This window comes from Vespula pensylvanica, chromosome 4 (genome assembly GCF_014466175.1).
Source record: "Vespula pensylvanica isolate Volc-1 chromosome 4, ASM1446617v1, whole genome shotgun sequence".
Lineage (NCBI taxonomy): Eukaryota > Metazoa > Arthropoda > Insecta > Hymenoptera > Vespidae > Vespula > Vespula pensylvanica.
Window position 1 is genome coordinate 5,070,864 of NC_057688.1, and position 27,592 is coordinate 5,098,455.

Sequence of the window (27,592 nt, forward strand, 5' to 3'; positions counted from 1 at the left end):
ATTATATATTATCTTTTACTCTCTTTCCTTTCCAGTTTTTAGTATATCGTATTGGAACATGCACATCTCGCATTCGAGTTTCCGTCCATTGTTTCGCGTACACCAACACGAACTGAAACGTTGAAAATGACGCACGAAAAGTCTTGCCTTAGGGGCTAAAACGATTCCCATCACGCACTTGCTGCAAATTTCAAACGAAAGACCTACGAGCTTGTATACGGTAGTTTGCGATAACAACCATAAATCACACGTCGAGCTTTGAAAACAGTTCAGAAATAAGCCGGCGATTCTCCTGAATTTGTACGATTTTGATTATCTTATTATATTTTATAATTTTTTTTGGATCGAATGAATAAGTAAGGGGGAATAAAAATTTATTAATCATACGACAATGATAATAATAATTATTTTTCTAAAAAAAAAAAAAAATATACATCGTTTTAAATGAATCGTAAACACGAATACGTACGTACATACGTACGTGCGTATGTATATATATATATAAATATATATATATATATATATCTATGTACACAAAATCGACCACCAAAAATCGTAAGAATTCTTCGAACGCGATAACCTCCTCAGGAGAGTGCTAAGAGCAAAGTGACGCTGGAGTAACAACGCGTTTAGTAAGTCGGCGATGTTCGAACATCCTCGGGTAAGTTCGGCAACACTCGGTAGTCGCGGGAGGCCTCATCCACTCGTGGTCTCCCGTGCTCTCAGTGCTGTTTCGGACGCGGACGAGAGTGGATGTGTATAATTCGTTGTCTCTCTCTTTCTCTCCTCTTCGTCGTCGTCGTCCTCGTCGTCGTCGTCATCGTTCTCGTTCTCCCTTGAGAATTGATAAAACGCATTTTCGAACGTTTTTAACAACAATAGACATTTATTCATTGTTCATTAACTTAGTTTACTAGTGTAAATGTGCGTCGATATATTTTCGTTATAATGTGTATTTCTCGTATCTAGCGATAGAAAAAAAGAAAGGAAGAAGAAGAAGAAGAAGAAGAAGAAGAAGAAGAAGAAGAAGGAGATAAACAAAAATTATCACATTCCTGGAATTATTCTACGACGTCGTTGTACGTTTTAGTGAAAGTACTCGTGTAGCCGCGATAACGAGCTAGAATACAGATAACGTACATACTAACGAGTGAACGATAGTGAGAAGGAAAAAAGAGAGAGAGAGAGAAGGAAAGAAAAAAAAAAAGAAACGAAAAGTAAACGACAATAAATCGACCGGACAGAAAGAAGAACGTCGACAAAGAAAATTATTTCTCGATAAAATTTCATTGGTCGTTGTATAATAACTATCCTACGTAAATAATTATCTTTAACGATCCTACGCATTTTTATCTGTTTATGGTATTAAACAAGTAGAAAAAAAAAAAAAGATAAACAAAACAGAAACGATCCGTGAGTGTTTTGCGCATTTATATATATAAGTTATGTTATAGGTTTGTTGATCGGATATACGTAACGTTGATATCCGATTATTAAAAAAACTACTGTATTACTCTCCGCGTTCAAACACGTTCGGTGACCTTCGTAGGACATTCTCTCATTTCGAAGATATCTATCGCTTTTACTATCTCTTTAGTTACAAACGCTTACGCATGAATATATCATTTCAACAAAGAACGTCTCGTAATATTCACGAAAATATTCATTAAATGTACGACATCGTCGAATTTTATTCGTTATTAATGAAACTCTGTCTCGTTAATTCTTTTCATAATATTTATTGTTAATAATCTCACGTTGTAACTCGCGTAGTATTCGATTTTTTCTTTTTCATTATTAATTCGTTGCGAATCAGTGTTGAGGTGAAACGACAAAAAAAAAAAAAGAAAAAGATTAATAAAACGAAAGAACTTGGTCTAATCGTAAATCCGAGAAACGTTTCGTGTGATCGATTTTGTCCTTCGAGTACAGTGCTGTGACCAAAAAGAAAAAGAAAAAAGAAGAAGAAGAAGAAGAGAAAAAATTTTGTGATATCTGGTGTTATCCAAGTAACCAGCTAAAACCAACCAGCTAGACAGAACGAACATCATTGTATCTCTCTTACTCTATTTCTCACAGTTACAGAGTTGATACAGGTAAACGTAAGTAGATAAAACCTCTCATTTATTTTCCGATCGTAATTCCTCGTTTCTATACTTTTCTTTCTCTTTTTTCTTTTCTTTTTTTTCGAACTCTATAGTTTAAAAGTTAGCTTCGACAAAAATGGAAAGAAAAATATCTACTGATAAAAAAAAAAGTTACGTTGCCCGAATGTGACTGAACTCGATCGTATATGTATAAACTTGTACATACATACATACATACATACATATGTATATACAATATATATATATATATATATATATATATATATATATATATTTGTGTCTAGTTCCTTCTCACAGAGAGAATGTTTCGTAACTTACTTTACGCCAGGTCACGTGGTTTTTCGTTCAATCAGATCTGCCATTATTATCGTTACAATCGAAAAAATGAGAAATTAAATATTTTTTATAACAAGTTTTTCTTATTTTGTTGTTTTTTTTTTTATTCTTTATTTTTATATTTTATATCGAAAAGGAATAATGCATTTCGTAGAAAAATTGCCTTCTAAGCGATCGAGAAAATAATAATTTAAAGAACCAAAGAAAGATTGGAAAAAAAATCTGAAGCATAGAAAATATCAGAAGATTAACAAAGTAAATACCAATGATTTATGTAATGGAATGATAAATATATAATCATTAGTACTAAAATTACATGTTACTTATCGCTTTGCTTATTAAAAAAAAAAAAAGAAAAAAATTATATGCAGAAAAGAAACGCAAAATCTATAATTAATTTTTTTCTAACGCTCTCGATATCTGTGCACAGTATATGGCGAAAGAAAAAAATATGAAAAAGATTAAAACATTGTATCATCCATATGTTACAAAACTGATTAATAAAGTAAAATGTCAATGAGTTATACAATAAAATGTTATCTACTGATAAATATATAGTCATTAGAGCTAAGATTATATATTATCTATTTTCTTATTTATTAAAAAAAAAAATGGAAAAATATACAGAATCTGTAACTAATTTTTATTTGATATTCTCAACTTCTCTGCATGATATATATATGCATATAAATTCATAGATTTATCTATTTACAGACAATAAAAGTGATTGAAATTAATCAAAGATAATACATAGTAGAATATATATATATATATATATATATATATATATATATATATATATACAATCAAAAATGTACAGCTATACAAATGTAATATATTTAACGAGATAATTATTATTAACATAATTAAATAACGATACATCAAACTATTAAGTGATACACATACTACGAAATGTAGGGTTAAGAGCAACGACCATTATCGACTATATATATATATATGTGTGTGTGTGTGTATATTTAACGATCGTGACCACAAGTGGGATAATCATTTCGAGAACGCGTCAGATGTCGGATCATTGATACATACGATCGTGTTCGTCGTCCAGTTACATGCGTGGTTAATACGTAATTTGAAGCTGACAGAAAGTCACGAAAATTAACGAGGAACGACGATCGTTCGTCTGCGTATGACGACTCATTTCCATTCTGATTTTACTATAGACAGATAAGTTATCTGTTAGATTGTTTACGTCATTTTGATTTCAATAATTATTTTTCTTAAAAGAAATTATTTATATCAATATTTACGTATCTTATTTTACAGAAAAATTTTTATACTTATAATTATGATAATTTATATATATATATATTATTTATATAAATTGATATATATATATATATACGTATACAAAAATTATAAGTCATATATATATATAATTTATATATAAAGTATACGAAATGACGTAATAATTTATAAAAACACTTATCATTTATATAAAAATTTCATTCGAAACTGTTAACTTATCTGTCCACTTATCTATTTTCTTTTTTAAAGTATCGATTCTTAGAAAATTGATAAAAGTATCCTTATGATCGTTTAACGAAACCTTGATGCAGAAGTTGCCTCCTTTAAAAGAGATTCTCTTTAATAGGATATATGTACATACATATTTATTACTGTCCGAGATGTATTCATATGTATATGCATATACATATACATATACACGACACATACATATCAAAACTTATTTAGAAAATTAATAAAAATTGAATAACATCCGAATTTTCTCTTAGCATCTTGTCGACAGTTTTTCCTTTTTCTTTTTTTTTCTCCTTTTTTTTTTGGTATTCTTCTCTCAGATTTACATACATATTTTTTAGCTAGCACTCGGTGGTAGGTAGTCGTCGATCAAAAAAAAAGAAAAATGAAAAAGTAAAAAAAATAAAAAATAAAAACATTCATGATTTGTTGTTTTTCGAACGTTATGAATTTTACGAACTGTTTCCTGAAAAATATATTGGACAGATTTTTCTTTTTTTTTTTTTTTTTTTTTTGACCGCCCACCACCTTCGCCATATTCGATAAATCAACATTTTGGCATTTCGACACTAAAATCTCCGTTAAGGAGAGAGGAGGACGGTCGAGAGAGTTTAGTGCAACACCGAGTGTTCGATTTCCCATAAAATGCTACTGCTTGCTATTATCCAACGAAAAGCTACGCCAACATATGGTCGAATAAAAAAGAAACAAAATAATAAATGAAATAACAACAAAATAAATAAAACGAAAAAATATATTAGTGACGTAGAATATACAGGATGACCTACATTATAATAATATATTATTACGTGCGATTACATTAACATTTGTACGATTACATTACAAAAAGTTACTTCTTTTCAAAAAATTATCTCTTTTAAAAAAGAACAACGTACGATTACATATCAAATAATTAAGTATAACTAATATTATCGATAAAGATGCGTATCTTGTAAAAAAGAAATATATATATATATATATATATATATATATATATATATCCAATTTTATTCGTTTATGTTAGAGAGTGAAAGAAAGAAAAAAGATATCGATATAGAGAAAAAGAGAGAAAAGAATAGAAAAATGAAACAAAAGGAAACGGAACGAAATGAAATAAAATTGTAGGAAGGAGTACTGTATAACGTAAGTACGTAAGTCAATTTAATTACGTTAAATCGATCGTTAAGAGTTAAGAAGGTAACGACTCTCGCGTTTATAGAAAGTATCGTAAAACGAACGGAGAAACGAAAGAGTTTCTTCCCTCGCCTCTCGCACCCTCTTTTACCCCTTCTCCAACGGTCTATGCGTCTTCGTCGTCCTTTCGTAGCGAAATAACTCGGCACGCGTGCGAAGGTACCGGTTCGAGTCGACGAACTCGAAGAAGGTTGACCAAGGCCGTTCGGGTTTATTTATAGCAGCGATTTAACGTTCCAGACTTTTGCCGGGAATGGTATTTTCGTAGATCCGTAACCAAAAGAGAAAGAGAAAGAAAGAAAGAGATCCAAAGTATGTAGGCAAGATGCCAAAAACGAAACGATTAGTTCACTGAATTATAATAATTGTAATTGCGTTCACCGATAGATTTTAAAGCGCTTTCGATCGAGATATCGAAAACGTGTAAGATATAAAAAAAAAGATTTAATTCGAATTTAATCGTTTCGATGTCTAATTTATTCCTCTCTTTCTCTCTCTTTCTCTCTCTCTCTCTCTCTCTCTCTCTCTCTCTCTCTCTCGGTCTTTATTTTTCTCTGTTGTTTTCTTTCTACCTTTTTTCTTATTTTTATTTTTATCTCGAAAACGGCTTCGCAATAATGACTTTGTTCCGATTCTAAGCACAAATATGCGTCATCAGTTTTTTTAGTATTTGTCAAAAAATGACAAGTCATGCACAACGACTCTAATGATTAATAATTTTGTGCATACGTTGTAAGTAAACGTATTTAACCGAGTAATCGTTTTCTCATTCATTTTTTTTTGTTTTCGTTTAAATTTATTGCAGTCTCGTATTCCATTGAATAAGAACTTAATGAACGATTCAAATGCATTAGACATTTCTTTTCCGTTTATAAATTTTTAACTTAAACTATTCTATTGTCTATATACTCTAATCCTATTTCAATACACTATTCTGCATTTCATTTATCATACGTTATACATACGTACATACATACATATTAATTAGGCTTTAGCGAATTTGACGTCGTAATGTAATTTAAAATAACATTGTATCCATTCATTGAATTTATTATATTTTGACGTTTTAGATATTATTATTATGATTATTAGCATTATAAAAAAAAATAAATATAGGTAACATTTAAAGAAGCAAGTTTCGTCGACCTTGTTTTTTTATCGTGAAAAAAAAAAAGAAATATTTAACTAATCGTTATTATTGTATGTAACTTTCCGTAGGTTAAAAACTGTTAAATTTATGTTCATACATTTTTTTTTCTTGTTTTTTTTTACTGAATTATCATAAGTGCTTTAAACATCATGGTTACCGTTACAAAGACCATTATATATGTGTGTGTATGTATATATATATATATGACTAAAAATGCAAGTTTACACTTTGAAACAGTTAGAAAGGAGATAGAAACAGGTAAACACGAAAAGGGAAGGGACATCGATGCGCGTTGTGAATTTACATGGGTGTTTTTAAAGAGGATAGATAGAGAATATATATATACACACACACGAACATACAGACATAGATAGAAGAAAAAAGAAAAAAGAAGTCCTTCCGTTAAACGACGACTTCGTCCTGTCTGTGAGGTAGACAAAAAAAGACAAGAAAAAAAGAAGAAAACCACAGAGAAAAAGAGAGAAAGAGAGACAAAGACAAAAAAGGGGGTGGGGTTGAATTCCATGCACGTACAAATTCTTGAACAAGATAGGTCGAGGGGTTGTGAAGTATAAGAGAGAGAGAGAGAGAGAGAGAGAGAGAGAGAGAGAGAGAGAGAGAGTGAGAGAGAAGAGAAGGGTGTACTCGAGGGTGTTCTAAATTATGCAGGAGCTTTTAAAAGTGTATACATTGAAAAAGTTGGTGGGCTCGGTGGCGAGCCAGTCCGAAAATTTACATTGACCTCCATCTTTCACCCCCTTTTCTCTCTCTCTCTCTCTCTCTCTCTTTCTCGCTCTCTTTCATTTAAATCTCTTCTCTCTCTCTCTCTCTCTCTTTTATTTAAATCTCTTCTCTTTCTCTTTTCTATTTAAATCTCTCTCTTTCTCTTTCTCTCTCTCTCTCTCTCTGTCTTTTTGTCTCTCTTTCTCTCTGTTTCTTTCGGTAACACCACGTGACTTGGACCCACCGTTACAGACTATCCATCCGTTCCTCGGAAGGTATGAATTATGCAGCCGGTTATCTCGATAGCTGCAATCAGAGAAAAGAAGTAGCACGCGGAAGAAGCAACGGCGCCCCGGCTACCGTGGAATAAAAACTAGTCCAAGTGGAAAAATAGAGCGATTCGATCGGGGAACGGGAACGTTCGAAACTCGTTTCTACGAAGAAATTCCAAATGCATTCGAGTTCGACGTCTTTGCTACGTTGAGATCTCACTTTGATTCGACTAGAGTACCTCGTTTAAATCCGTTTATCGCGCATTTTCTTTTGTTTGATTTTTGTGTGCCTTTTTTTTCTTTTCTTTTTTTAATTTTTTTTATCATCATCGTCGTCGTCATCATCATTATTATTATTATTATTATTATTATTATATTTTAATCACATAATTAATATTTTAATTAGATATTTCACTTAAAAAAATAAAGAGAGAAAGAGAGAGAAAGAGAGAGAGAGAAATGTTTAATGATCTAACGATCATGTTTAATATGATCCCAGTAATTATTATTTTACATTTATTATTATATATATAGATGAGTCTAAAAATGCTGGAGCATACTTTCAAACGATTAGAAAAGAGATAGAAGTGGGTAAACACGGAAAGTTACATATATTATATCTAGCTTATAATAAAACTTAGTATGTTTTATATAAGAAACAGGATCCGTTTCATTCTTTCCTTTATCTCTTTTTTTTTTTTTTATTTTTAGAACTACACTTTATAGATTAGATTTTAGAAATTAAAGGAAAAAGGAAGAGAGAAAAAGATAAATATTAAATAATCAAGCAATCATAACGAATTGGACTATTTAAAAAATTGCTAATATACATTCGTTATATATTTACGTATATCAGATAGTAATGATATTTACATATGTATAATTGACGTGTTTTATAATAACATATGAAGTCTATAAATGGAACAAATCTCGTTTTCGTTCATATTTGTAAGTGAATTATGTACATTTATTTTCGATAATCGTTGTTATCTTCCTAGAATTTAAACGATTATCGATTTACCAATATATCGACGACATTAACTAGAATTATCTAAAATATGATAAAGGAAAAAGGATACGGAGAAATTCGGTGCAGAATGAGAAAAAAAAGGAATAGGAGGAGTACAAAGAGGAAGAAGAAGAGAGTACGAAGAAGAAACGTTTCTCTACGTTTCACTATTCAAAGTCGAGTTTGCGGAACGCATTCGCCCACTCGTGAAGCTTCACGAGTCGCAAGGCCTTCCACGAAATGCCTGAGAATGTGGCTCGTTTCCTCTTTCTGGTTTCCACCACTAGCTAGCTACTTTTACTCTTTACCAATAGGAAAAAAGGAAGGGGAAACGTTAAGAGAAACTTGCATTACACAAAGAGATGATGAGAAAGAGATTAGAAAGATTGTGTGAGAAAAAGAAAGAGAGAGAGAGAGAGAGGTAGAGATAAGAATAAAGATAGATAAAGATAAAGATAGAAAAAGAAAGAAATTAGAGAAACCAAGTGTGGGTGTGTGTATATGTGTGAGAAAGAAAGAAAAAAAGAGAGGGAAGAAGAAGAATATCTATTTACGAGATACGTTTATATCTCTTTGTATTTCTCGTATTTATATATATATATATATATATATATATATATATATATATATATATAGAGAGAGAGAGAGAGAGAGAGAGAGAGATACACACACACATATGTATGTACGTGTGTACATTCATCGTAGTAGTAGTTACAGCATGAATGGCAATTCACTACTCGTCGGACCATTCAAGTCCTGCGTCACGCGATTTGCAACCTTCTCTCTCTCTCTCTCTCTCTCTCTCTCTCTCTCTCTCTCTCTCGTTCTATCCTTCTTCCTTCTTTTCACTCCCTCTCAGTCCTTTCGTATCTTCATCTTTCTCACGTGCCACTGCACGATCCTCTATTTCAAGCAACAAGCATTGGGATATCAATCTGGTGTTTCGTAAACCATTTCGTTTGAAATTCTTTCAGAAATGTTAGAAATAAAACTGTATGATATGTGAAATTAAATTTTTCGAAATCATTTTTTTTTTTTTTAATATTATATTATTCAATGGTAACATTGAAAATAAAATGTATCAAGAGAAATGCTCATAGGTTCGATAGTAAAAAAAAAAAAAAAAAAAAAAAAGAAAAGGGAAAGAAAAGAATGAAGAAAAAATTTATCGTGGTATTAGGGAAATAAAATCAGTTTTCTTATTGAAGTAAAATTATTTCTACACGTCGAGTATGATAAGAATAATTATTATCTATCTATATACATATATACGCATATGTATCTATGTGTATTACAGAAATTAGATAGGAATTAGGAATAGAACACAATTGTTGAATGTTAAGTAATTAATGACTTGTTATTTCTATTTGACAGTTTCGAATGTGAGAATAATTTAGATGGCAATTGTTAATTCCGTGTTGTAAGACTTTATCAGAGCTCATGCAATTAGCGTATGATGGTCTCTTTTTCATAAAGGAAAATTCTTGAAAGCTTATCAGTCATGGTTAATGGAACACAAAGCAAAGTCTTATCTGTTATATAACCAACTAGTATACTGCTCGTGTCGATGCGAACCGAGCAAATAGCTTCGAATTTGTACGACACGTGTCTCACGTAGCTATAGATATACTATCTAATGTATACATACGTATATATGTACGTACGCGCATATATGGCATATTTGTCTGTATGTGTGTACATACTTGCATGTATGTGTGCACGTGTGCGTGTGTATGTGTCTACATTGCCACGACTTTTGCAAATGTTGTATGCGAACGTGAAACGGCTGTGCAAACCAAAATCGACAAGATTTTTTTTATGACATCTGTCAAATGTCTTTTCACTTTTGAATTTATTTTTTTCCTTTCTTTTTTTCTCCTCCAATTCGAAATGAAACGGAAAACGAAAAATGTAAATAAATGGAACATCAAAATGTAAATACATGTATAATCGATTATTTTCAATATTTTTTACGTTGTCGAAAATCGAAGATCATTTTTTAATACAAAATAATTAAATTTTTCGATACACATCGATGAGAGTCGGTTGATTTTTAAATGAACAAAAAAAAAAAAAAAGAAAAAAAAATCACTTCAATTTTTGATTCATCGTTAAAAATCGTAGCTTATTTTTCGTTTTACAACATATGTCTATAAATTTTATAAATTGTTGAAAAAATCAAAGTTAATTCTTTGTATATGAAATACTTCGATCTTTTTATTTCTTTTTTTGTTCATATGCAATTTTTTAACTAAACACAATAGAAATTGATTTAATATGCATTAATTAACTAAACACAGTAGAAGTTAATTTCCCCCCCCCCCCCGCAAAAAAAAAACGAAAGAAAAGAAAAGAAAGAAGAAAAAATACTTCAATTTTACTTTAAAAAGCAATGCTTAATTTTTTCCTTGCACGAAATCACTTTTTCTGTCTGTCCTGTATTTTTCGGTGCATTAGTTACACGAACTAAACCTTCCCTCTTCCTTTTCTTTTTTAATATAAAATAATTGCTTACTATAATAATCGATATAGGAAAAACAAAACAAAAGAAAACAAAAAAAAAAGTTTCGAACCATTCAGAAAGTAATCTCGGCAAGAAAAATATAAATGGAGTATCGAAAGATGTTCGCGAAATCGAAGTAAAAGTAGAAGAAGAAGAAGAAGAAGAAGAAGAAGAAGAGGAGGAGGAGGAGGGAGAAAAAGAATAAGTTATATGAGGGACAGGTTGAACGGTTTAATCGCATGCGTGTCGGGTAGGTTTTCAACGTCGTCGTCGTCGTCGTCGTTGTCGTCGGAAGTCGACATTCGGAAAAATATCCGAGGGTCGGAACTTTTCCAATCGTATCTAACCTCGAGCCGGAAGAAAAGATGAAGGTGGAAGTGGAATAGGAAGGAGTAAAGGAAGAGGATGGTGGTGGATGAGAGGGGAGAAGGATGATGTTAGGTAGAACGTAATGAAAGTTCGCCAGATAAGAAACTTTTCCCTTCGGAAACTTCAACATAGATCGATTCAGACAAGTGAACTATGTATGTATGTATATATGTATGTATGTATGTATGTATGTATGTATGTATGTATGTATGTATGTATGTATGTATGTATGTATGTATATATGTATGTCTCTAAGACTTGGATGATTTCTTTTGATTGTGGGTCCTATCAACAAAAACCTTATCCTTTTGCGAATGAAATGATTACTTAGAAAAAAAAGTAGAAGAAAAAAGAAAAAGAAAGAAAGAAAAGAAAAACAAAAGGTTAGAAGTTAAAAAAAAAATAGTATTTATTAACAAATTGTTAACGATCGGAAGATATGCAAGTTCGATTTGGAAAAGTATTTTCTTCTTTGGATAATAATAACGAGAGACCATAACTGATACCCTCGGAAGGTTAGAGGATTTTCATTGGCCATCATAAGAAGAAAGAACCTTGACAAAAATTCGACATAGGCCAAGATGGATCCGAGCAAAAACTTGCTGTCCTTTTAGCTTTTCTTTAGCAGGAGAGAGAGAATGATTTATCGATGTATCTAAGGGATAAAAGCTCGATCGATCCCTTCCACGAATTTTTTTAACTGGCCGTATTATCGTTTTCTTATCGACCAAAACGATTTTATCGATAAAACGAAGCTTTTATTTGAGACACATCAACATGGGATTTTAATTATAATATTGTTTCTCAAAGAGATATAACGTGAATGTGAAATAAAAAAATTAATAAATAAAAAAAGGAAGAAGAAAAATAAACCATTAGAGTTCCAGAGAACTGATCTCGAAATTATTACAAAATTACAATATACTAATGAAACGATACTTAAACATCGTGCTGATTTCTATTCTGAATTGATTCACCGGAAGTCCGGAAACATTTATCGGTCCCCATTGGATACCTCCGTTGTTTGTAGCGCGCCGGTACTACGGGACAGTTCAAGTTCATTGTTAGGCGCAACGACACGAACCTTTGTTATAGTCCATTGTCAATCAGAACACGAAGGTGTTCTATCGTTGTTAAAATGTAGGTCGTTGGGAGCTCTACTCTCGAGAGAGAAAAAAGATAAAAGAAAAGAAAAAAAAAGGGACAAAAAAAGAAAAAAGAAGGAAAAAGAAAACAACAAATAAACGTTGAACAAAAGTACAGAAAAATTTCGATTTCGTGTAAAATCAGATAAAAAAAAGTGTATTAGAGATACGTATATTTATTTCGCTATACCTACATAGATACATACATACATACACACAGACATACCTCGATGGAAAATGCGGATGTCTGTTCTGTTTCTCTTAGGAAATAAAAGAAAAGTGCGAGAGGGAGAGAGATAGAGAGAAATTCTTGGCCTTAGACTGGCAGAAGATATCCAATATAAAATATCCAGCTTGGATCTCCGTGTCGAGAACAATCCCATTTGAGAAGGTTATGTACAAAGGGACAGTGGTTTCCCCCAATACAAGCTGATAAGCAATTCGACCGTTCATTCGCTGTCTAGAAAAGTCGGCCGACTTTTTATCGCGATCCATTGTCCACGTAGGTACAGTAAAATGGCCTATCGAGCAGTGAGGAAAGTTTCGAAAGTGGGCCATGAAGCCCCCAGGAATAGAGAGAAACAGCAAGAGAGAAAGAGAGAGAGAGAGAAATAGAGATAGAGGGTCATAGAGTATAGGGCACACGAGTTTCTGGCCTATCTCATAGAACCTATACTAGTGTTGTTGAATCGGGTCAGTGATTCGACTACAAGGTTACGCTCCTTCCGACTTTTCTCTCTCTCTCTCTCTCTCTCTCTCTCTCTGTTCTTCTCTCTATCTCTTTCTTTCTTCCTTCTTTTCTTTCTTTTTTTTCGTTTTTACACCGTGAAATCTTTTTTCACCAAGTTCTATCCTCATACATGCGAAGAGGTCCCTACTTGAAAAAGCAAACTGAATTCTATAGACTTTTTGTACTCTACTGTTACTTTCAAATATACTGGACTAGTATTACTATTACTACTACTACTATTACTATTACTATTAGTAGTAGGCTGTTACTATTGCTTTTAGACATCGCACAAGTTTTTCGTTAATCAAATCGAATTATTTCTGCTTCTGTTTTTTCTTTTTCCTTTTTTTTTTTTTTTCTTTTTTCTTTATGATCTCACGTTGAAAATTTATTCTAATTCGTTTATACTTATTAGTAGATATAATGAGTAGTTTTCAATATTTTTTGCTTTTTCTTTTATATATATATTATTATATACTTTGAATGGGAATTCATGATACTTTCTTTTTTTCGGCCTAATTAGAGATAATGCGTTTAATTAGTATCGTACGAGACTATTAAGCAACTAATTACCTTTGGGAACGATTAACAATTCGATCCATACAGAATATTCAAAATCAGGCTTCAAATTCAGACGTCGAGGGTAATAATAATATTGTTTTCTAGGTATCTATTAATTAAATTAACGTAAATTAATGCATTGGAGTATCTATTAATTAACGATTATACCTTAAAAAAATATCAAGAGTAAAAGGAAAAATTTTAATCGTGAAAATGTTTCCTAGAGAAAAAGAAACCATGCGAAGTGTGAAAAGGAGACGTGAAGTAGAGTCTTTCAAACAATATTTCAGATGTAGCTGCATATAAAAAAAAAAAAAAAAAAAAAAAGACGAGCCCATAATGTCGATTTTGGAAATTTTTCGAGCAGCTTTTCTTTAGAAGTAGCTACATAAAAAAAAAAGGAGAAATAAAAAAAAACAGAAAAACGAAATATGAAATAATTTATGAAGTTTCTCAAAGAGTTCTTTTTTTTTCTCTTATTTTCTTTTTCTTTTCTTTTTTTTTTTTTTTTTTTTATATAAATAAACCTGTATGTATGTTACTACAGAATGCTCTTAGGTTAACCACAAAGGATAGACTTTTTTCCCGGTTTCATCTTTCTTTTCTATCTTTCTGAACTTCTCGTGGGAGTCTTTAACGAAAGAGAGACGAAGCTTGGCGTTTCACCAACGCGAACTTCATCCTACCTACTCGTTTCCACGCTCGGAAGAGTCCAGCCAGTTTATTCAAGGTGGAAAGAAGGAAGCGAAGGAAGAATGAGAGAAAGAGAGAAAGAGAGAAAGAGAGAGGGAGAAAGACAGAGACAGAGAGAGAGAGAGAGAGAGAGAGAGAGAGTCAGGGTCCTCTCAGTCTCTTCGTCCACTCGCATGGAATTTGCAACTTCAACCTCGTGTATACACGAATTTTCAGGAACGTAAATCTCGTTAAAGCTAAAGGGAAAATGTTTGCGGTACGTGCTTACGTGGATACGTTAAGAATCTTCACGTTCCTAAACTTTACCGACTCAAATTCAATGTCGGATCAATTTATATTTGTCGATTACAGACCAGATGAGATTAGTATTATGTCTGAGAAACGTATTAAACTAGAGACCAGAGTCGTTTTGAAAGAATTTAAATCTATACAAGGAGAAGAAAAACGATATTAGAAATAAATCTTAACTATTATTTTTTTATTTATAAATTTTGTTATTTATTTGTTATTTAAAGAAGAGGAACTATAGGACGACGTCCAGTGAAATTAAAACAATTGTGTTCTTTTTCTTTTTTTGTTTTTTGTCTTTCTTTTTCTATTTCTTTTTTTCTCTTTTTTTTGTTTTGTTTTTATTTTTCTTTTGTCGTATTTTGATCACGATTCCCCCGTCGGTTATTAATTCGTTAATTAATGTTTCAGCTTACGGATTAGTTGCGTTCAATTTCAAGCTGAGCGGGGAACAACGCGATCGACGATTCGATTAAAAGTAATTCTACGAGAGAGCTTCGTATTCTCTCTCTCTCTCTCTCTCTTTCTCTTTCTCTATCTGTCTGTCTGTCTGTCCTTTTTTTGTTCTGTCTTTTTTTTCACAAGAGCATTTCCGAGGCGTTATAATCACCCTGTAAAATGCTAATCGTCGCTCGCGGATTTGCGTTTTTCTACGCTACGTATAATAATATCCTGTACGCGGCGAGTGAAATAATTTCAATGTGCCAGGAAACGCGTTGTCTCTCGAGAATTTCGCGTTATAAATTCTGGTTCGAGCTGTACGAATTTCAACGACGGGCTATGATAAAATCCGTCGTTTTACGAGGGATAATAAAAAGGAAGAAAGAAAGAAAGAAAGAAAAAAATAACAACAATAAAAAGGAAGATAAAAAAAAGAGGGGAAGAAAATAAAAACGTGGTATCGTCGAAAACGATGAACGCGAAAAAAGTTACTGAATTATTTTAGCCAGGAATTAGAGACATTTCCGAAAGATTTGCAAATAATAAAAAAAAAAAAGAAAATGGAATTCGTTTACACGAATGAAATTGAAAAATAATTTTGCTAACGTATCGAAAATAACATTTTTTATAAATTCAAGAAAAAAAAAATCATTCAATAACGTTCTCGATTGTGAAGTGGGATGATGAAAGAAAAAAAAAAATAAATAAATAAAGTTCGTGTGGACGAACGACAAAAAAGAAGTATTAAAAAATAATCTCGCTGACAAATCATTTCGAAGACATAACTTTGCATTTGTAAGTTAAGAGAGAAGAAAAAGAAATCATGAAACAAAAATTATTCGAAAAAAAAGAAAAAAACAAACAGAAAAAAAGATCTTTAATCGAATCATCTTGATAGATTTCACAGTCGAGATTTATAAATCTTACGAATATCATTTTTCCTTATCTCTTTCTCATTCTTTCTGATTCTTTCATTGGTTTTAAATCTCGCGTGAAATTTATCAAGATCGTTCGATTTAAGATTCTTTTCTGGCGATTCAATAATGTTCTCGCTTGGAAGGAACGTTTCGTAGAAACGATCTCGTCTAGCCTCTCTCAACTTCAGAAGCTTCACGGAGACGAAGGGGAACGGAGAATCCTTGGTATTTCCGGTGCAGCAAACTCGTCGTTGTCGTCGTCGTCGTAGTCGTCGTAGTTGTAGTCGTCGTGGTTCGCATCGTCGTCCTTCCACGATAGACCATTTTCTCAAACTTCCACACAGAGAATAGGATTTCCACGCGACGCGATTCTACGTTCTCACTTTGTTCCGCTTCAGTGGTTAACCGCTCGTTATTATCCGATCGATCGTTCTTGGTTTATATATTAGCTTCGAAAATAAGAGAGAGAGAGAGAGAGTGGGGATCTTTCAATTTTATCAAGTATTCCAATTAGTTTCTCGCGATCATTTCTGTCGAAAGAAAAACTTTATACTTCTTTTCTTAAAATTTCACTTTTTCTACTACCAATTACAGAATCAATTTTTATAATAATACATAATAGTATTGGATTGTTGGAACTAATTATCCTTCCATTCTGAATCGCAATGAATCACTGAATTAAAAAAAAAAAAGGAAAAATGTAAGAGCATTTATAAAAATTTGTAAAGATAAGTATCGTTTCGATAATTGCACGAGATTAATACCACCAACGTTCTTACACGTATATCTAATAATATTAACATAATAATATTATTATATATGTTCGTTCATATATAGTAAAAAAACTTACGTACTTTTTAAAGAAACTTTTATAATTTATATATAACTAATTTTAACTTTTAATATAATTTATATATACTTTTATACATATATATATAAAGAGAGAGAGAGAGAGAGAGATCTATTATATAATAAGAACATTTCAAACGTTCATTAAACTTATAGAACAACACAATAGCTTTCATCGATCGTTATATGCATATGTAGATATAGGATAGATAGCATAGAGATCGCCGATAGATCTCTACTCACAGCTAATTACAGTGGATCGTTATGGCGTTGAATGTGTATCGAGTTAGAAGCATGAGAGACACGGTCAGGATATCATTGCGTAATGCGGAGGACGCCGGCGATGCGATTAATTATCACGCAAGAACGAGCCAGTCTCGGCATACCATCTCGTCTCATGCTTCTTCATTAATTAATACGTCATTCTCTCGTCGGCTAATACGGTTATTCTCTACCTAAAGACAAAGCGGAGCACAATCGGTTGGCCAACGTTGTTTCATAGATGTATGCACGTGTTGTGTTCGCTAGCGAGAGATTAATTCCCATCGACGGATAAAGAAAAAAAAAACAAAAATGTTCTACATCGCGTTCATTGAATATGGTAAATACAATGCCCGGGCTAACGGACGATTCATTAATCTCACGCGTCAAAAAAAAGTACGAGTTTATCGTCCAGTTCGAATCTTTTTTTTTTTTGTTTTGTTTTGTTTTATTTTTTTCTTTCTCGTTTATCTTCTCTTTTCTATCTTTTTTTCTTCGTGTTTCCTTTTCTTTTTCTCTCTTTTTCTTTTTTTTTTCTTTTTTTTTTTTTTTTGTTATTTATTCTTAAACAAACTTCGTAAGCAAAATTTGAAGAAAAAAAAACATATTTCGTTTTAAAACTAAAATCGTGCTGCAAATATTTGCATTTTAAATATAATTATACACTGTTTTTATGTTATATGATTAGCATATAAATTTTATAGTATTATATAGTACGTTTGAATTTAAATCTGATTAGATTTATATCCGAGTTCATACTTTTTTGTTAGGTAATTGTATGATTTATACAGATTGAGTTTTAAGATTGATCAGGTTTGAATTCAGATATGCTGTAAGCTCGTGATACTTTCAACATGATTTCACTTTAAACCGATTTGTTTAACCTTATTTGAAATTCGATTTGATTGTTCGAACATCCTGATATATTTGATAATCGACGATTATATTATCGACGATATTATATCTATACAAAATGTTCACGATTGTTTTAATCAATGATAATTTTTAATAACAGTTTCATTTTTATTCGATCGAAAAAAAAGAAGAAACAAATGTTTCCAAAAAAAATATATATAATATATATATATATAATTTGTAGTTGCATCCAAAAACAGACGCGAATTTTGTCAACAAGGAAGTTTTGGAAAATGGCGAGGGGCGAATTCGATTTGGTAGTTTCTTCTTCCAGCATTTCTTCTACTTTCGGTGGTTCGGGCAACGGTCTTGGGCAACGTTGAAACCGGTTTATCGATTTCGTACACCACCATGGCTTCTCGCGATCTTGTGGTTTTCACGATGGCGTAGAATTTTTCGCCACCTGAGCCATCGACGAAAAGCGAACGGCTCAGGAGAATACTACGCGTGTCCTTCTCGATTTTATGCACGACCTCTTCGAATATCTTATCGTCCTTTTCTCCTTTCCTCTTTTCTCTTTTCCTCTTGTCTCTCTATCTCTCTCTCTCTCTCTCTCTTTGTACGTGTGCAACCAACGAAACTTTACCGTCGTTCGGGAGAATGAAAATTTACGTTGGTCGCGACGTGTAATAACGACTGACTGAACATTTATGATCTTTCGAATCTTACAAAATAGCGAACTCTATCTCTCGATTCGCTCGTCCTTTCCTAAGTTCAGGGGGATCGTTAAAATGTCCAAAGTATATAATACGTGGACGTGTAAGAATTGCAAATTATTTTTTTTTATTTTCAACTCATCCAATAAGGTAATTTTCTATTATCTTAGAGTAGGGTTAACCTATGTAAACTGCGTTAAAAATATAGAAAATATACAAAAATTCTTAGACGTTATCGATATATCTTCTGTCTCTCTCTCTCTCTCTCGTTTTTTCTGTTTCTCCTTAATTATAAAATATATCAAAATAATAGTTTGAAAAAATTTCAGACAAATAATTCGTAAATGGTAAAAACTAACATTTGGGTTTATAAATCTCACTGGAAGTTTCTAATTCGGCTTAATTCAATATTCTTCAGCGACATTGAACGATCACGTTAGTTCGGATTTATAAACTTTCTCCTTCTGGTTTTCCACTGACATTAACATTATTTCTATATTTTCACGCATATTTATTTTTCACTTAAATATCCAATGTGACCAATTCGCGTTTCAGTAAATGATAAATTAATAGAATGCCAGAGATATGAATATTTTCGTGTTGGTCGTGGGCAAAAAAGAAAGAAAAACAAACAGAACGAAAAGACAGACCAAAAATTAAATTATATTTCAACGTTGGCTAAAATTTTTCAAAAACTATTTTTAAACGTTCGACTTAATCCCCTTTATAATATCAGGAAGTATCACAAAATTTATTAACGCCATTTTTAACACTCAAATATCTCTGTCATTGTATGTATGTCCACACACACACATATATATAATGTTAACAAATAAAAAAAGATAAAAAAAAGAGGAAGAGACAGAGAGAGAGAGAGAGAATATAGAGTTGAGAGCAGGCTCAGCGTCGCTTAATTTTAATGAAACGTTACCAACCCTCTTGTAGAACGTCGTGCCATTATTTACGTCGGATTGGAAAATTAATTAGTAGAATCGTCGAGAGTCGCTCGAGTTCTTTTTACCATCTTCCACTTCCTTTTTGAAACGCTTAACGGACGCCGGGCCGGATTCATTAATTTTTCTGCGTGTGCAGGCGTCGTTACTCTATCTTCATTTTACATTACAAAAAAAAAAAGAAAAAAAAAAACAAAAATTACATTAACGTAGCTAAGGAACCATTTTGTGATTGATCCAAGATGTAAACTTCGACGTGTATAAAGATATAAATCATTTTCGCGATTAATGAAATCATTCGATATTATTGATATACATAATATAAAAAAATAAAAAATTAATTATCTTCGGATTGGGGGTGGATAGAGAATGGATAGGGGATGGATAGAGGGTGAGAGAGATATTTTTATAATATTACATTTCTTTTATAGAAAGAAAATATGAGATTGAAGTGGATTAATTTGTATAGAAGCGAACAAGTTGTATCATATATTTGGAATTTGTAGGATGTTAGAAAAAGATGTGAAAACGACGGACACTTAGAAGCTTCTCCTCTCTTACCTAAGTTAATAATTAATGCGATAAGTTCTAACCATTTAAACTCGATTACAAATTCGCGAACGAACATTCTCATTCCATTCGCATTTGACGTTCTCAAATAACGTTGTCGGGAACAACTTACAAAACGGAGAAGTTTCGAATAAACGAATAAAATTGAATTAAATTTATAGCGACGCATGCAATTTGTCAATACGTTCAACAGTGTTTTTATTTCTTTTGTGTGTTCTTTTTCTGTTAAATTTCTATAACAACGATCAATTACGTATATACAAGGAAAAGAAAAGAAACAAATAGAAAGTATGTAAATATATAGTTTGCATCAATAAAAGTAGACATTTTAATTTATAGAATGTTACATATCGCAGAAGTAACAACGAAAGATAAAACAGAGCATTCCATTGTTCGACAATGTAACGGACAGTAAATAAATTATCTCTATGTAACGAGCAACGCAGATTTGTAATTGCACAGAGTCTCGTTATAGCATCGTTAACTGTTAACGTTGTTAGATATATGTGTATATATACATAAGTCGTTTAAACGTTTTTAAAAGGTAACGTAGTCGGATTTAAAAAAGAAAAACAAGAAAAAAAGAAGAGAAAGAAAAAATCTATTTATCGTATATGATACTGAATCCAGTAATAATAAATCCCGTTGAATAAACCGGTGTTGTGATTGAAGTAAGTATTTTAATACTAAAGAAGAATTACTGATTATGAGACAATGTGTGTTCAGTTTTAATAAACAACGAGAACGTGGTAAAAAAAAAGAATTATATTTGAAACAAATTAGGACATCTCATTCGATAATGTCGAAGATATTACAAAATGGCGAATATTGTCAATGAAGTTAGTCGAAGGAGGAGAGGGAAAGAGAGAGAGAGAGAGAGAGAGAGAGAAAGCGAGATAGATAGAGAGAACACGAGTTAGACTACGTCGAGAGCACGTCCTCGCGTGTAAATAATTAATACGTTAAGTTAAGGCATTAACGTGTAATTGCTGAGCGAGTGAACGAGCGAACGAAGGGAACGAACAGTGGCGACGGTGGCGACGCCTGCCGTTAGAGTTTCCTAACTCGGACGTGTGGCGAAGCTCGCACCTGGCGTTACTTAAGCGAGAGCATTATGCGGTTGGTCCGTTGGGAGCTTCGTCATTAATTTCACCTGTCGACGATATCTAGATCTAGAGTGTTATGTTCATCGTTTTTTGTTTCTTCTTTTTTCATTTTTTTAATCTCTATTGGGCCATGATCGTATGAATTTCCCCATTTTTTCCCTATCCTTTTTTTACTTTTATTACCCGATCCACGGATACCCGAATAAAAATCAATATATATATATATATATATATATATATATATATATATATAAAATATCAAGGATTTTTCACCGCGGAAGTGAATTTCTTATCTTCCTAATAATTACGGCGATTGTTACGTCCTTGGAGTTAATGATTTACGTGAACAGAACATTAATAATGGCAACAGAGCAAGTAGAGTCCATCCTCGTCGACCATGTTCGTTGTATTAGTAGTAATCTAGATTAAAAGAGGACACGATTCATTTGAAGTACATGAGTGGACTCATTTGATATCCATCGACATTGGGTACTCGAGAAACTCGGTACTCTCTTTTTAATCGGTCTTATTTGCAAAAAAAAAAAAAAAAGAAAAAGAAGAAAGAAAGAAATGAATGATCATCGCGATGAACCAACCGGTCTATCCTATTTCTTTACGCTGTGTTATAGATCGACTCGGGTCAATAGACGTAAACATTAACCATCATCTCCGTACTAGCCCGTAGGATCCAGTCAAATTGCATTTGCAAGTACGCGTTCAAATACACACACTCGAGTCCTCCTCTAACCACTTCCTCTTCATCCTCAGACTCTACAGAATTTGCCAACATCGAAGACGGTTTCTCTTTCTCTCTCTCTCTCTCTCTCTCTTTTTTGAATCATCCCATCCTCAGTTATTCGCGTTATTTGCTCTTTCGATTCATTTCCAATGTCTACCCAATTTCCACGGGGTATTGGAGATCTCGTTTGAACAGCTACGAGAATTCCGTTTTGTTTGCCTCGAGGTAAAAGGCAAATGGAAATATCCGTGACGAAGCTGGTCGTGTAGAGAGAAAGAGGGGGGGGGGAGAAGGAGAGGGAGTAAGGTGGGGAGGGTGAGAGGTGGGGGTGGGAATGGGAGTAGTACCACAGGAAAAGAGTCGTTACGGAAGGGCCACGAAAACGAGGGCAGAAGAACGATAGGATAGTAGACACAGTGTTGGTAATGCGAGCAAATACACACATTCGTGTTTTAACCCTTACGAAATTCCCAATAAATACTACTACTTCGTACCGGATATTCGCTTTTCTATGAACCGAATACGTATCTACGATTGGGAACGCTTCGTTTCCTCTGGCACTCCCTATAGTTAGATGCAACAAATGGTAAACGATGGTTACGAATGAATGCATTGAATTTTTTTTCTTTTTTTTTTTTTTGGAGAAAATGTTAAATTCCTACCCGTCTACTTCCTACCCGGTGGTAGTAGATAGGTAATCGTTAAGAGCTGGCAAAATAAAATAATTGGACTACCATTTAATTGGAGTAGAAATGAAGTGATACGAGCTTGCCTCGTACCAGGAACGATGTGTCTTTGAAATTTGTTGTTTTGTTTGTTATCTTAGAGATTTATGCATCATGAATCATGCTTTAAATTAATCGACCTACTTGCAGATCATTTTCTAAAGTACCAAGTAAGGGATTTGTTTTTTCTTTAGCTTTTCATCCCGGTATAATTCGTTTAATTTAAAAGGAGGTTTGAGAGATCTAGTTAGTATTGATCTAATTAGACTTAGAAAAGCTACTTTTCTTTCGAAGAGTCATTTAAACGTGGTATCGAAATAGATCGATTCTTAAAAAGTTAGCTAAACAGATCAAATGAACATTTGGAACGTATAGAGAAGCTCTAAAAGTTACAAATCGATGATGAGGTTTCTCTTAGAGAAAACGGGAAGATATTGCATTAAGTGGTTTACTTTTAACGAGAGAGAAAGAGAAAGGAGAGAAACATTTTTCTGATTGTAAGAGAAAAACGAAGCGGCTCGGTCGTTGTGCGGTTAACGATCACGACGTGCGGACTCGTTCACGAAAGGTTCTCTAGTGTCCTCGGATGAAGAAACTTCGGTTAGAAGTTGCTCTCGGGTCTTCGGCTTTTCGCATTTCAGCAAGTTCCCTCGAGGGAACAAAGACAATCCGCTTACGTTGTGGGTCGACGACACACACGTTGGGCGAGGCTCAACAAGATCAGTTGGGCTGTTTCGAGATCAGGTCATCGATCGTGTCTCTCCATTTGTTAGAAATCTTTTATTTCTTTTTGAAGGTTTCTTCCTATCTTTGTACGTATGCTTGAAACTGATCAGGTTACCAACGTCTTCGATGATTCTATTTTCAATTTCTTTTTATCAATAACCATATATTCTTTCTTTCTTTTTTCTGATTTGTCTGATGCGGTATGTATATATATATATATATATTTATTTATAAATAAATATATAATAAAAAAAAGTAATAAATAAATATATCATCCTTAATGAAAATACTCGATATCTGTGAAAGCTAGAGGCTGAAATTCATATCCATTAACCTGACAATACCTTGCTAGGTAGAAACTGACAGTCGATGATTACAGTTGATCGATAAGGGTTGACGTATCGATGAACGTCGATAAAGCCCGCGATGTAATTGTCTTTCGAAAGTGGTCAATATTAAGCACTGCAATAACGATGCTTGCATTTGGAAATCACAGAATTTCATCTCCATCCGTCAAAACTTAACTCCAAGAAGACACCAAAAATTATATCGATGAGATGTTTCCGATATGTTCGTTGTATTTTTTTTTTCTTTTCTTTTTTCTTTTTTCTTTTTCTTTTTTCAAACGGTAGAACGTGCCATGGCATTTGGTATTTCTGAAAAATACTCTCTGCTTTCTTCAAATCCTCCATCTTTTTCAAGGATATAGAGTTACGTTGAAAATTGTAGGTATACCGACAGGAGGATAAATCGTTTCTTTGGTTCGTTTCACGAACAGCCACGAGTAGTTTTCAACAGTTCTAAGCGAACGTCTGTTTTTGCTAAATTTTTCGCTAGATAGGTAGGTAGGTAGGTAGGTAGGTAGTAGGTAGGTAGGTAGGTAGGTAGGTAGGTAGGTGGGTGAGTAAAATGAAGAGACACGTACTTCTCTCTTTCTCTTTCTCCCACTCTCTGAATTTTTTAAAATTTTCTTCCTTTCTTTCAAGAGTCATTCATAAATGATAATTAACGATAAAAGATTAGGCATACATGGTGGCGATCGTAAGGAATAAAAGAACGTCGTTAGCTAACGAGAATGGTGGAGAATCCGTAGAGAACAATTAGAGTAATTAGTATCAGAGAAATGGTCGAAGACCCTTTTGCAAAGCTATTATATTCCCAAATCGATATTGACCGGTTCAGCGAGATCTCCTTTTGGGTAGGTAGATAGGTAGGTAGGTTGGTAGGTGAGGGATGTGAGAGGGAAGAAGAAGGAACTACCATCGGTAAAGAGGAAGAGGTTTGTGGGCTTCGAGACGAACACGATGCTTTACCAAACGTTACACAGTAGTCTGGATGGATCAGTCACGGCAAAGAGCAATCGATCATTCCGCTTGGTGTTAGCCGTGGCCGCGTGTTCCCAAGATTTCCGTGCATATAAGTGTCAAATTTCGATGATCGATGCCTCATAATAATTTCGTAGAAACCTCCTGGCTCCTATCTTACCAACGTTCAACAGAGAATTCTGCTTTAAATATCGAAGCAAGAATTGGAATTACAAAAGAGCATTTCTGGCCCTTCGTCGTCTATTCTCTCTGTTATTATTTGTTTTATTGTTTTATTGTTATCGTTGTATTCTTTTCTTTTCCTTTTTCCCTTTATTTCGTCCCTCTTTTCTTTTTCGGTAAATTTTCAAAATTAAAGAGAAGAAAACTTGTGGGGACCTTTGCCTATATTTCTTTCTTTCTTTCTATTTTTCTTGTTCTTTCCTTCTTTTCTTTTTCTCTTTGTTCCTTCTTCTTTTTATTACAACTACGTGAATTCCTCGAACGAGTTTGAGAAAACTCGAAAAGGTGCTTTTTCTATTGGCACCACTGGTAGAAAAAGTTCTTAACAGAAGTTCTTTCCGTACTTCGTACGAAGGGATGTCCCTTTCTCTCTCCCTCTCCCTCTCTCTCTCTCTCTCTCTCTCTCTCTCTCTCTCTCTCTCTCTCTCTCTCTCTCTCTTTCTCTCTCTTTCTTTCTTCGTTGTGAACGCTTGAAACGTTCATTATAAATGCGCTGACAAAACGGTACCATTAATCAAGTTCTTCGTGGTGCAGCGGAATGCCAAGCGTACTGGCAAACCGCTTTACCAGGCATTCGCTAATAAATGTTTCACGGTGACGCGTGTGTACGGTGGACATACGTCCCTTGGCGTAGCTGCTCTCACGTTAGTGTCCAGCTGGAGGGTAAACTTCCCAAGCATAAGCAGCCTGTCCGTTTGAATTTGATCCCTTTTACACCCTTCTTGGGCTTGAACGACTAGCAAATAACTTGATCCTTATCGTTTATCTTATTTTTCGAGAAGACGTTTATCGAACGGTCGATGAAGTACGTTGAGATATTTCCTCAGGGAAAAATGATGAAACTATTTCTCTAACGTTTAACCTAACATAGAATTTGGAATTTTTCTTATTTATCATATTTTCGAAATATATCTCACAAATCGATATAGAACGTAAACGATCTGATAGTTATCGTAATCAAAAAATTTTTAGTTTTTTTTTTTTTTTTTTACTTGTCCCTCCTATTTGATCGCAGAAACTATCAAGAACAATGTCAAAGGGAAAAATCAGGTTTATCCGAAGTTTGACCTTGACCAAAATTCTCCTGTCTCATTACGAACGGTCAAACTTCGTTTTCACCGATGCGAAATTAATCTCCGAACGGTAGTCGAGGGACCCGGACCGGTTTCTCCAAGCAATTAGCATTCGCCAATTAGCATCAGGGATCCATCTAAATGACTAACTTCGTCTCTCTCTCTCTCTCTCTCTCTCTCTCTCTCTCTCTCTCTCTCTTTTCCTTTCATCAAGAATACGTTATGTAACCTTAAGATAGAAGATCCTTTGCTCGTTAAAAGTTATTAATTTCAAATGTTTATTTAAAACAACTACATTGGCACGAGACCGGTCTTTCGATTCTTGTTTTCCGTTTTTCTTTTTTCTTTTCCTTTTTTTTTTTTTTTTTATCAAGAGAGAAACTCACCTCCCTTCCTATCTATCGACTACTCGTAGAATTTATTAGAGTCGTAAACTTGTGCTTAGTAGAGCTAACCAGAGAAACTGGATCATCGATCAAAAACATTTGACAAATCGTACGACTCCCTATTGCAACTCAATGAATTACGATTACGAGAGTACTAGCACTTTGGCTACGGTCACCACGATTATTACTTATAATCCTGTTATCGGTAAGTCCAGGCGGTAGAGACATTATGGGTATGGTTAATAATAATGGACTTGTTAACTGCTAAACTAACTACCGCATTTTGTTAGACTGTTAACGTAATAGAGAAAATGAATATTTTTATTTATTCGAACGGAGACGTCTTTCGTTTAATTAACGTGTGCGTATTTCGTTCAAACTATCGATCACAGTTACTTTATCTTTTTAATACGTACGTGATACAGTAAATCTAACTATCGTTACGAGATCCATCTTCGTCTCATTATTTGACTCTTTCTTATATACATATACATATACATATATATTTTTATTCTTTTTCTTTTCATTTCTTTTTTTTTTTTTTTTTTTATTGCCTCATTATGCAACGAAGACATTACACTGACGCAGCACAATGTAATATTCTTTCTTTCTCGCAGAACATAAAGAGGTAGTCGTGTTACAGTCGTCTAATAAAAGCAAGAAAAAATAACAGTGTAAAATAATGGGACTTCGTGAAAAGATCTCGTAAAAAGGGAAGGATCCAAGAAAAGGACGACTGTTAATCTTTTAGAAAAATTTTCATCAAACGTGAGAGAGAGAGAGAGAGAGAGAGAGAGAGAGAGAGAGAGAGAGAGAGAGAGAGAGAGAGAGAGAGAGAGAGAGAGAGAGAAGTAAAGATAAGGAAGATAAATAAATTTGAGAAGAAAAGATAAAAAAAAACAGCGAAAAGTAAAAAAAAAAAAATATTTGAAGGGATCTATAAGGTTTACAAGAAAGAGATTCGAGAAGCTTAAATACAAGACGGCCGATGATCCTGAAGCGTTCTACCCTAAGTCGAATTCGCTTTATCTCCGCCTACTTCTTTCTCTTCCCTTCGCAGACCCTAAGATAAACCACTTCGATTAGCGATTACGAGGCACCCGGCCTGAGGTCGACACGGTCACGGAACACCAACATATAGCTATTC

At 33.4% G+C, this 27,592-nt stretch overlaps 1 protein-coding gene across 5 annotated transcripts in view; it reads left to right on the forward strand.

Moving 5' to 3' along the window:
• LOC122628573 (mannosyl-oligosaccharide 1,2-alpha-mannosidase IA) overlaps positions 1-27,592 on the forward strand; it is a 301,060-nt gene that overhangs the window by 218,466 nt on the left and 55,002 nt on the right. For 3 of the 5 annotated variants that reach the window (XM_043810986.1, XM_043810984.1, XM_043810988.1), the window contains exon 1: positions 1,817-2,102. The exons of 1 other annotated variant lie outside the window; for it this stretch is intronic. The gene's annotated coding sequence lies outside the window, so the exon portion shown is untranslated. Of the gene's footprint in view, positions 1-1,816; positions 2,103-27,592 lie in introns of those variants that run through there. One more of the 5 variants, XM_043810987.1, reaches the window with a different exon arrangement.